The sequence below is a fragment of the Amphiura filiformis genome, chromosome 2 (genome assembly GCF_039555335.1).
Source record: "Amphiura filiformis chromosome 2, Afil_fr2py, whole genome shotgun sequence".
In the NCBI taxonomy this organism is placed as follows: Eukaryota; Metazoa; Echinodermata; class Ophiuroidea; order Amphilepidida; family Amphiuridae; genus Amphiura; species Amphiura filiformis.
In genome coordinates, this window is record NC_092629.1 from 2,369,961 (window position 1) to 2,383,215 (window position 13,255).

Below are 13,255 nucleotides of genomic sequence, written 5' to 3' on the forward strand. Positions count from 1 at the left end.
GAAAGCTAATGATTTATCAATGCAAATTTAGAAATGACTCATTTATTTAAAAGGAAAAATTAGTAGTGTGTGGTTAGATGTAAATACTATCAGGATAGAAATATATACTAAAACCTTTATTATTATTATTATGTTATTATTATGCATAAAATGTTTTTTTGTTTTTTTATATAAAACTGAAATCGGATAGGTGGGTTATTCCAATTGAAATCCATACACCCTGTATGTAAGGCATGACCGTAATCTCCCACACAAAGGGTGTGAATTTCAAATGGACTTGCCTGAATGGGTGACTCCATTTGAAATATACACCCCTATTTGGGAGATTAAGGTCATGTCTTCCATAGGGCATGTATGGATTTCAACTTGAATGACCCATTGACTTAACATAGACCTTGGAGTACAGTGAGCTACAATCCACGGGGAATTAGTTTGCATGTATGTGCACCACAATGGGTGCAATATCAAAGGTATATAGGAACAGGGATAAGGTTAATTGTTCTCACAACAATGTTTATGGCAAATTACAATATACAACAATAAATTGAAGAAAAATCAAGTATCTAAAATTAATTAGCAAAATCAAAAATGGAGAGTGCCAAGTGTAGTAGCATTGTATTCTGGATTGTAGAGTTTTGTATCTCCTGGGTCTGATTGGGCTATTCAAGTTGAAATCCATACACCCTCTATGGAAGACATGACCTTAATCTCCCACACAGGGGATGTAGATTTCAAATGGAGTCACCCATTCAGGTAACCCCATTTGAAATCCACACTCCCTGTGTGGATTAGTTAAGGTCATGTCTTCCATAGGGGGTGTACAGATATCAACTAGAACAGCCAATTCCTGGCCCTGGTTGGCTAGTGAAGTTTATTTTTACTGACCTGTTTATATGATGTATGCACATTATTTCCAACTTAATACTGTTTTAATATGAATGTACCATAACCAAGCTAAGTGTCCTTACCCATTGGTCTAGATGTACCTCTAATATGTACATTCTTCATTGACAATCAATAGCTGCTCTTTGACATGCATTAGTCACAATGTGTTTTATATAATGCTGTAGTTATAAAGCTTATCAACATAGCTACAAGGAACCCGATTGCCCAAATGGGCAGGGAGACCAAGGTGCCAAAGGGGGAAAGGGGAACTAGTGTGCACATGGGGTAAGGGGGATCAAGTTACCTAAGGGGACAGAGAACCAGGGTGCCAAAGGGGAAAGGGGAACCAGTGTGCACATGGGGTAAGGGGGGTCAAGTTGTCTAAGGGGGCAGAGAACCAGGGTGCCTAATGGGAATAGGAACCAGTGTGCACATTGGGTTAGGTGAACCATATTTACCTATGGGGAAGGGGAACTAGAATGCCCACTGTGACAGTGGTACCTGCATGCCAAGCAGAAAAATACTTCTGGTAAAATCAGTATGAAAAGTTGTATGTATATGCAATATTTTTGACCAAATGTATGGGACAAAGTTCCCATCAAAAGGCCTTTGCCTCCAGGGATGGAGGCTGGCTATGACCTTATAGCGTCACTTTAATGTAGTATGAATATTCAGTGGATTTTTCCGCATGTATTCTATTGTTCACAAACACTGTGCAATAAGCATTGTGAGACATGTAGTCCGTATGTTTAAGGCAGCCTATATAGCAGTAACTGTTGCAATAAATCGATTTATCAATGTTTATATTTTGAAATCTTTAAGATAAGCATTTCAAAATTACTTATCTTTAAAAAATACTGTACATACCAAGATAAGTAAACTGCATGTTGTTTGCTGTTTGTATATATTTTAAATGCTAGTGCAAATGCTGTTCCATTTGAAGTCCCCCTCCCACTGAGGAAGTAGACACTGTTACGTAACCTGAATTCCATTTGATACTCTGCGTGCTAGCCATAGACTTCAACATTAAGAAGTCCAAGTTTTGAGATATTTTCTCAAAATATCAAGAGCTATCTCAAAAAACCTTCAGTCCTTGTTTGTATTCATGCATTTTCCACTGATTCCAAATATAGTCATAAAAATGTACAATTCTAAAAATTTTAAATTTGTAAGAAATTTAGAATCTTGTCGTCTGCAGTATACACTTGTGTGGAGAGAGTTCAATTATATGGTCAATTCAGGTGCAAAGTTAACAGTTAGATTTTACACAATTTTGCCCATAATTTGGGATTTTTTTTTTTAAAGTTCCAAATTCTTCCTCGCCTATTCCACTGTTTTTGTTTCCTCACTTATTCCACTGGATGGAAATAGTTGGATCTGGAATGGCTAAAACCTTTGATTTCAAAATTGTCTTCAAGGGGAGTGTGGATTTCAGATGGAAGAGCCAATTAGGTTAATAGATTTATTTTGTGGTGTATGACCAAAGATTGACTGCTGTGGCAAAGGATGCATTGATAGTGAACATAATAGGATGATTTATACAGCTTTTCACTATTTAAATATTTAGAACATCACAATGCAGTGATGATGATGAAATGATGTTTAAAGATGATATGATGTAAAGCCATCAAAACAGATTAATGATTGCACACTATAACCTTCATATAATGCACCCTTTTGCCACAATGGTTAAACAAATCTCGTCCATGTACACATAAGGAGTTATTCACAAGACACAAAGATGTCTCAAATTTAGGTGTGTTAGTAATATTTTTAGTTCGTGTTATTTTAGCGTGTGTTCTTTTCTAACTTCATGAAAATTATGGTGATAACTAAGTGCAAAATGTAGGCATTATATAGCAAACAAGTCTCAATGCTGCCAGTTAATCCCCTGGCTGAAACTTCTGTAAACGAGCACACCAAAACTATGCTGATAGCAATGTTAACTATCATTTTTGAAAGGTTATTGCTTGTACACTTTCACTGCCTATAACTAGTTGTTTCAGCGGCGTAGTCAGGTTTTTGGAACTATGAGGGCCGGGAGCACACACTTCAAACTTGTACAGACTTGATTTCACCAACAGGTGTGCTTTAAAGGCATGTCACGCCCCTTTCAGTGGCGTATCCGCCTAAATTTCAGGATGACCTTAGGTTATAGGGCTTATTTGGATAAACGGCTCTGGAACATCATGTATCATGATTGCCCATGAGGTAAGTATATGATTTACACCTCCCCCAACTGACTATGCTCTTGGTTTGTTTTACGTTTTTCCTGTAATGTAGCATTTTATTATCTTCACATACTGCTTGCTAATTATATAATAATAATACCTTATCATAATTTGTTAAAATCATAAAATGTTTTAAATAATAATATATATTTGATATAATAGATGATATAAATGATTGTATAGTTTAAATAATATAATTTAAATAATTTTCTTTTATGTAAATTAAACCTAGTGATTAGGTTAAATATATATGTTTTACGAATCAGGCTTGTATTGTCAATATATCTCCATCACATTCACATCTATATGAGTCTGAAGTAGGCTTAACCCCATGAGTACTACCTGCTGATTGGTTACAAGAAGACTATTATGATTCATTGAGCCAATCAGCAACATGGTATGGTAAGAATAGTGGTAGGGAAAGAGGATTGAGTTTAAATATTTAGATGCTGTATTTTATTTGGTCACTGAGATGATTATATCATGTATTTAACCAATCAGAGACTCTGTCAGAAAGGCAGTAGTTCCCATGGGGTTAACCACTAGATTCATACATACTCGCTATGTAACAGCTTGCGTGATTGGTCAAGAGCTGGGCAAAACAACGTTAATGCCTGGTGTCCCAGATGTGCGATCGTGAGGTAGAGAAAATGAAGGAAAATCATGTTTTTTAATAATGTTATTTGTAATTTTTTGTTATTACCATACTGACTCGAGTATAGTCCCACCCTGTTTTTGGGTGAACATTTTTCAAAATTTGGGGGTGGGACTTTACTCGAGGGTGGGACTATACTCACGTCAGTACGGTATTTTGATGAAATAAGAATCACAAAATGTTCTGGTATTATTAACAGTGTTCATTCATATATTCTCATGACTCGGGCGTAAACAACCATTTAGTCATGAAAATATATGAATGAACCCCTAATTCATTAGATGACTTTCACATGTCATGTATGCTTCTTAATTATTGGCCCTTTGAACGGATCTGACATTTTGCTCCCAAAATGAGCCTCTCCCTGCTTTATGCATGCTCAAAAGTGCAATTTTGTTTTTGCTCTTTTTTTAGCAATGCGCCAGCAGGCTTTTGCAAAGCATACACAATAATTTAGCATGCATATGAAAGGCATATGCGCACACAACACAAACTTTGGGAGTAGAAGCTTGTTTTGAGGTGACCGTGCTAAGGGTCAACAGTAATAGTAAATGCACAATGTGGGTGAATTGGGCTATTCAATTTGAAATCTATACACCCCATTAATCTTGCACACAGGCGTGAATTTCTAATGGGGTTACCTGAATTGGTGACTCAATTTTAATTGTACAATCCCTGCGTTGAAGATTAAGATCATGTCATAGGGGATGCATGGATTTCAACTGGAACACCGTAAAGATTCGCTATATGGGGTCACTTGACATAAGTGCAATTTTAGGCACAACCTAAAACTACCATCCCGTAAAATTCCCACCAAGAATTAAAAGCACAGACCCTGAATTCTTGTTGGGATTTCAGAGGAGTGAGCTCTCTATTTGCACATGAAATGTACCCCAAGGCAAAGGAGCCCAAGTACACCATTAGGCCAATCTTTGCGATAGCTCAATGCTAAATTTGGTTAATTTTAAGGGTGCTGTGATCAAAATCACATAATGGGACAATAAATGATGTTTGTACTCAAACATCTATTACGACATGGCCTGATCCAATCACACCAAAGTTGAAGAAAATATCAACAGTTATGAACAGTTCACAACTTTGCATCTCAGTATACCAGGGACTTCAGCATAAGCTTAGGTACTGGGTAAGTTGCAATAGTAATAACTCAATTGTCAAATTTTCAACTTTGGTCAGAGTGGATCAGCTCATCGTCGTAGGCAAGAAAAATCTCCTATGTATCATTGCCCCCTGAACATGTTTAAAGCCACACCTGTGTAACCTCTTGACAATTTTGTTTTAAACACATTCAAGGGTCACAAGTAGGTTTTTCCTGCCTAGCTACACGTCATGTCACAATAACAGTCCCATTATGTGATTTATATGACCACAATAAATCATGAATCATGTGGTGCAAACTCACATCAATTTATTGTATTAATATAGCAGTATTTTTTTTATTTTAATTTGTAGACTGTGTGCTTGGATTTAATTTTAATTCAAAACACGAATTATTTATTTGGCACAACCAGTTCAAACTTGTTCTGCTGACAGTCTCTTGGTGATCCATTGACTTCACTATAACATCTTGCAGTAAACCTTTGACGAGCACATACTATATACTGTAATGTTGCAAAGTTGGAGCTAATAACGCATATGGCACAAAGTTCATTCATAAATTTCCATTTGCAAATTGGCAACAGCAGATTGCTTCAGCAGCCAATCAGAGACAAGTGTGTTTCAACACGATGTACGCTTAAAATACGCTCTCGTCAAAAGTGTACAGGTAAAGATGTTGGCGATAATAAGAGGTGAAGGTAGTTATATAAAAGTCACCATTTTAGGGATGCACCATATTAAACCTTCAAGGTGGGTGCTGCAAGTTGGGGTCAGAGACATTTTTAAACACTTGGTATTGGGTGGTTTGTTTTTTAATGTTAATGCATTATTGTATTCCCAGTTCGGTGGGCCAATTCATTTTGTTTGGGGTGATACATAGCAAAGTTTTTTAGTGGGGGAATGTTTTGGGGGAATCTATTCACATGTCGAATGGTGCATCCCTAACATCAATCCCCTCTCTGCCTTACATCATCACACCACCACTTTTGAGAGATTCAATGCATCATCAACCACATTGTCAGCACAACAACTGTCATAGGATCAATGCCAGATGAGGAATTTGTCACTTCAAGGCACTATCAGTGATATGCTAAGGCACTATCATCTAATTTGGTCCTATAGAGCTATCGGGGCCTATCAATGGCTTTTTCCATCATACCCTGAACATTGGCATAGTGCATTCATTTTTTTATTTAAATGAAAAATGAGTGATAACACTATGCAAATGTTAATTATTATGTTTGTTACAATTCATTACATCACTGGGCTAGGATTGAAAGGACCACCTCACCGGACACTGATAGCGCTATAGGACCAAATTAGATGTGATGCCTAAATCAGAAAATCTAAAAAAAAATAAAAGAAAGATTTCGGTGACAAATGACTCATGTAGCTTGATGCCAAATTTGAACTGGTTGTGACCCAAATAATTCATGTTTTAATCTTATTACCAAAAAGTAATGTATTTTTAAATGGTTTCAACGTTTTCGCCATTGTAAAATATTTTTGTAGAAAACGGGAAAAGTGATCCCGTCCTGCAATTAAACCCAGCACCTATGCTTTACAAGATCTATGCCTTCACCACCTGGCCATAGGAGTTTCATGGTAAAGTTTGTTCGGCTTATAACTGGCAGAAATTATTCGGCTTTTGGTACTGCGTGTGTCAATGAAATCCCAACTCACGCTTCCATAAATTCACATAAGCGTGCAACGCACAACTAGCATAAAGCACTGTGTGCATGCCATTGTGTATCAATACACGGTGTTATGAGTCTTCTTTTGCAGTAGAATCTTTACAATGGCAAAACTGTAATGTTGGAAACCATTTGAAAATTATTCATTCTCACTGAGCTGGTTAATTTTAAGCCACCTTTTACCAAAAATTATCAAAACTATTGAGTAAAATTTACAATGAAAGATAAATAATTATCAAATTACTCAGAATTTTAGTAGTGAATAGAAGACAGTAGGGTTAGTGCAAGAAGGCCCTATCTGCAATAGCTGCTCTATGGACATTTGACAATTTTTACATTCTATATTGTACATTATCTGAATATATGACACCTGGCAGCTATTGGCAGTAGGGGCCTTCTTACCCTTAAGCGCATGTAAGATTTAGATGTTTTTATGTTCTTTTAATCAGAATCATTGAATAATTCATTATCGTTTAAAATTTTTAAATGTAATCAATAGCAGTACTCAGATGCTCATACCTATGCACTGCCTCTGGATATTGAAAGGCTAGTATTATCTTTCATAATAATGCAACAAATGTTCCTGTCAATTGATTGGTTGATACCATGATCACATGACATGAAATATATTATGTAACACATAAAATATCCCTGTCATTTGATTGGTGGATATTACATCACCTGACATGAAATATTTATACTATTTCCCTGATATTTCATGGCAGGGAAGAAGGTTGGCATTAAAAAGTACAAAAGTACTTTTTCTATAGAAATCCCCCCCCCCCCCTACATTGCATGTGTCGGCATTTTGCATCGGCATTGTCATACCGCACATGGCACTGTGATTCAAACTGGGAAAATCTTCAGTTCAGTAACTTGGTCTGTCATTTATATTCAAAGGAGATCATAGTCAAGGAAAGCCTTTAGATTCAATGAGTAAACGCATCTTTTTCAAAGAGCTCTGTAGATAGACTGTTACAACATAGCCTTAGCACGGGCCTATAGCCCTAGGCCATGATTGGCCATGACCCATACCTGCCAACTACTCCGATTTTCGCGGAGTTACTCCGATTTCCCGAGTTTTAAACCCCGAAAATCGGAGTACTCCGATTTTCTGAAAAAAAAAAAAAAAAAAAATTTTTTTTTTTAAATTTTTTAAATTTCTTTTCAAAGTTGTCGGCGACTTTAGAGAACCACTGGACCTATTCTGAAGTGCTAGGATCATTCACAGTTAATTTGAAAACAATTGGAAAAAATTACAAAAAAATTACAGTTTGTTATCCTTAATATGTAAACCACTAACTAATGTTTACCTCTTCATCTAGCACATATTATAAAATGCCTGGAAAACCAATGTATGTATAATATTGTGATAGATGAAGAGGTAAACATAAGTTAGTGGTTTCCATATTAAAGATAACAAACTGTAATTTTTTTGTAATGTTTTCAATTTTTTTTTTTTCAAATCATCTGTGAATGATCCTAGCACTTCAGAATACGTCTAGTGTTTCTCCAAAGTCAACAAAAACTTTGACATGTTTTTGTTAAATGGTTTTTTTTTCTGAATTTTTAACTTTGTATTGTGCATCATATCAGTGTCCTATCAGTCACGTAGGCCCTGTTATAAAGCCAAAAATTCGCTTCAACGAATGATCGTTATGTACAAAAGTATAGGAAACTGCATTTTTAAAAGCACATTTTCTATGTGAAGGAAGCATATTTTTCAAACTTGTAAAAACAAGTCCCAGAATGTTTTTTCACATTTTTTCAAAGGTTGCAGTCTGAAATTGTTGCCAGATATGGAGTATAAATCCCTCCTCAAATGCAACCTTCAGAATAGGTCTAGAGGTTCTCAAGTTGCCAACAACTTTGAAAGAATTAAGAAAAAATGGATTTTTTTTTAAATTTTCACCTTTGTATTGTGCATCATATCAATGTCCTATCAGTCACGTAGGCCTTGTTATAAAGCCAAAAAATTGCTTCAACGAATGATCGTTATGTACAAAAGTATAGGAAACTGCATTTTTAAAAGCACATTTTCTGTGTGAAGGAAGCATATTTTTCAAACTTATAAAAACAGGTCCCAGAATGTTTTTTCACATTTTTTTTCAAAGGTTGTAGTCATCAAATATGTGTTGAAATTGTTGCTAGATTTGGAGTATAAATCCCTCCTCAAAGTGTATGAAAGCCTAGGGCTTCATTTTCACCTTGTTGTTTTTCTATAAAATGTGTCTAATGTGAAGGGGCTTATAAGGGTTTTTACAGTGTAGAAACCCTCTAGCTTTGGGGGCTTTGCCCCCTCAACCCCCACCGGGGCTTTGCCCCTGGACCCCACCAAGGGCCCTTAAGCGGGCCCCTGGACCCCCCCCGTCAGAGGCGATACTACGGGCGCTTCGCGCCCTCCGTTCGCCATGTACTCTGTTTTCTAGGTTTTCAATGTTGGCAGGTATGCATGACCTAGTCTAGCCTAGCCCAGGCTATAAGCTTTTTAAAAAGTTACTGAATGAGTGTGTGTACCCAAGCTGTGTGTCACAGCATCGTGTTGGGACCGGGATATTAAATCTGTTAAGTGCCTTTTATATGGTAAATTGTAAAGTTGCTTAGAAATCAGCAAATATTATCGCACAATATATATATAGGTGCCAAAGTGGTGTATAACAAATTGCTCCTGTTTGTCATTTTATTGACATGTAATGTAACATTGGAAATCAATGCTAGTCTTGTAGTACTGCAATATGGGAAGTACTACCAAGTCATCCATGTTTGCGTGTCAGTCATGGAGGGCAAAATAATGTATATCGCCTTGTGCACAGTAACTGTGATGGTGCACTTAATTGAGTTGCACTGATAACAGATGAACATCATGGCTTTAAAAAGGCAAGTTAATTTTAGTGAAATGTTACATCTTAAATGCATATGAAAATGGCAGTTGAACATTCCACCGCAGTCATATATATTGACCCATTAGTAGAAATCACTGTTCCTTATCTTTCTCATATACATCCATACACAGATAATTATATTGTTTTTATATAGTAATATTAAATTAAATCTCACATTAAAATGTGATATAAAAATATTTTTTGTGCTTTTTGTTTTTTGTCTTTATGCTGGTGATATCATTATGTGTACAATAACTACATCCAAATCAAAAGCATGCAATTGTCAGCTGCTGAATGTCTCCTTTTTACATAATAGCTGGGAATATATACCAGACTTAGATATCTAAGTCGAACCATTTTCTTTAAACTTGTTTTTCTCAAAATGACCAAAATGGAGTTACGTCTTTGTGTCACTGACCCCTCGATATATTATATACTTTTAATTACAGTTGCAAAGTCACATACACTGGCACACATTCTGTAGGTCAGGGTTATTCCATCTATCACACTTACCAATTTCACAGCCCTCCAAAATTACTTATGCCCTTGGAAGTAGATTCCCCTGATAAAAACAGTTTATTTTATGGAATGTTTTTGTGATTTCCCCCATTGGGGCAACAGTTAGCACCCCCTTCATATCAGAGGGCTCGAGATGGAATGGCCAATGCGATGAAGCGAACTAGCGCGAGCGACATACCGACAAAGCAAATATATACATGTTCAACTTGCACAGGGGTATAAAAAATAAATAATTTGGCTAAAAATGGGTGAAAGGGATATGTTGCCACAATGACCCCCTATTTTTCAACTCCCTCTCACCCAATGACCCCATTTTTTTGTTTTACTGAATGCTGTCTCACCCAATGACCCCCTTCTTTGTTTTCCTGTCACCAAAAGATCCCCTTTCAACAATTTTGGACACATTTCTGATAATCTCTCACCGAATGACCCTATTTTTTCATTATTTTTTAGAAATTTTGTAATAACTTCTATACTTTGACCCAAATATTTTCCCAGTCTCATGGAAAGACCCCTTTTTTTGGCAAGATTTTCCCCAGTCTCGTGGAAGGACCCCCTGCTTGGGGCCTTCTCAGTCTCATCGAAAAACCCCTTTTTTTCGATGTCCAAGCTCTCACCAAAAGACCCTTAGTTTTGAACTGCTGTCCACACATCTCCGACACCACCAAAGTTGAGGGAGTCCTCCCCCTGGCCCAGGGCCCCCTGGAAAATTATTTTCAAGTAAAATTGGGATAAAAAAAATAACAATTTATGTTATGAAATTAGCCCTCTTTTCGGTGCTCTTTTCCCTCTTATATAATTGGACCAAATTCTCAGTGACTGGGCTTCTTAGAATGCAGAGGGTGATTACACTCCTGAAGTGGACTGTTCCATTTGAAATCCACACACCCCCTACAGAAGGCCTGACCTTAAACTCCCACACAGGGAGTGTAGATTCCAAATGGGGATACCTGAATGTGTGACTCAATTTGAAATCTACACCCCTTGTGTGGGAGATTAAGGTCATGTCTGCCATAGGGCATGTATGGATTTCAACTGGAATAACCCATTAATTCATTGCTTTTATAGTCTGTCACAAATAAAAAAGAACAAGATATTTGTACTGTATGGTCTTTGTTTTATTTTTCTTGTATTAGTATTACAATATATACATCTTATATCAGACCGTATATCATGTTAAATTGAATTACAACATTGTTGCATTTCATAGTGAAAAGATTTATATACAAAAAGCATGCGGCACAATCTGATCCAATCAGACCCAAATGCATGCCAAATAAGGAGCCAAAAACAATTTTATAAAATGGACACATAAAAAGTTCTTAACTTTACAACCAAGTAATTAGGGAGTTAACTTGAATTTATACTCGATTGCCGAGCGATTGCGATGCACCGCTTTTGGAAAGCGATATGACTGAATTATGTGATGCATCGCTCGTCGCTTTTGCATTTCTACTTATAGCGGCGATAGCGACTGCAGACAACAATTAAAATATTCTAAATGCCACAAAATACATTTTTAGAGCATTCATTGCTGTCAATAATTATTGCTTTGAATTAATTCAGTACCGAAAGTTAATAATCGAGAAAGGTTAATTAATTAGCAAAATAATAGATCCAGTTGATAGGAAATGATTGGTTGATGCATTCACGTGTCAACTGATATCGCTAGAAAGTTGAGATTTCTTCAACTCGCAAAAACTACATTGTATTTGTATCGATTCATCGGCTTGACGCTCTGAAAACGGAAGCAAACAATGCATGCGTGGGAATCGCTTTTCTGCAAAAGCGATTGAGTATAAATACAGTTTAATTGGCCGAGTCATTACAGTAATTTTAACTTTGACCCGAGTGGATGACACATGATAACACCAGTGTCTTAGCATGAAATTGACATTTTCCTGTTCATATGAATACATTGAGCTATTCCAGTTGATATCCATACACCCCCTGTGGAAGACATGACCTTACTCATCCACACAGGGGGTGTATATTTCAAATGGAATTCAGACTCCCTATGTGGAAGATTAAGATCATGCGTTCCATAGGGAATGTATAAATACAGGTTAAAAGTGAGTTCACTTTCTTTTGGAATTTGACCTACTTGGTCGCATGTCATAAGTTGGGTATGCAAAAAGGGTGGAGGGATTACACTTTTCTGAAAATTGTGATACAAATTTGATTGGCTTTCCGTAACCCCATATCCTACAGCAGTGACTGATACCTCATTTTAAGCCTAATTTTATACTCTTTCAGTCTACTGAAGCATATAATTATACATCATTCAGTAAAAAAATCACATCAGTTGAAATGAAAAATGCCAGGGGTGGAGGAGCAGGCGGATGTGGAGCAGGCGGATGCGGGAGTGTGCAATAGGGCCTATGTGAAAATTCACATGTCAGCATGTCAAAACTACTGGTTACTTTTTCAAATCTAGTGAGGGTATGATGTATTGACAGCTCTGAATGTTGAATTTGTACAACTAAAACAATTACTGACTACTTAAGGTGGTACTACACCCCTGATAAATTTTGTGACTCATTTTGCATTTTTCTCAAATAAGTAACTACACACTGCACAAAAGTGATATGTATATTATATAGGGGCACGGAATCCAATTACTTCACTGAAATATTTCGGTGATTCAAGACAAGGGGTTCATTATATGTTAAGAAATGAGGTACATTCGAGCGGTAACTCTTTTCTTATCATAAATAACGTACCGCTTGTCTTGAGTCACTGAAATTCCAGTGTAGTAACTGGATTCCTTACCCCTATAATATACATAACTTTTGTTACCAGTGTGATATTATTTTGAGAAAAATGCAAAAATATTCTAAATTTATCAAGGGTGTAAACCACCTATAAAGGGTTATTTGTTCAATTTTTTTCATTTTTCATGAAACCATAGTTGAATTTCAGTATTTTTAGCAAAATGCTAATGTACATTTCTCTTCTTGATATTCATTTCCTCAATAATAGAATAACCATCTCGCTAATTACTCGTAAAAGGTCATTGACCTCCACAACGTAATTAACATACGTACAATTATTTTAAATAGTTCATTTCAAGCATTAATGTATTGAGAACATATCCTCCAAATCTGATGACATTCTTGCATAAAATAACAAATTTACAGTCATTTTTGTAATTGAGGTCCGATTTGAGAAAAATGCATTTGAAAATTGAGATTTACATAGACGCCTGTGTATTAATTAATTAGTAATTAAGCATTATCTCAAAAATTAAACATGTGCTAAGGTTAAAAGTGG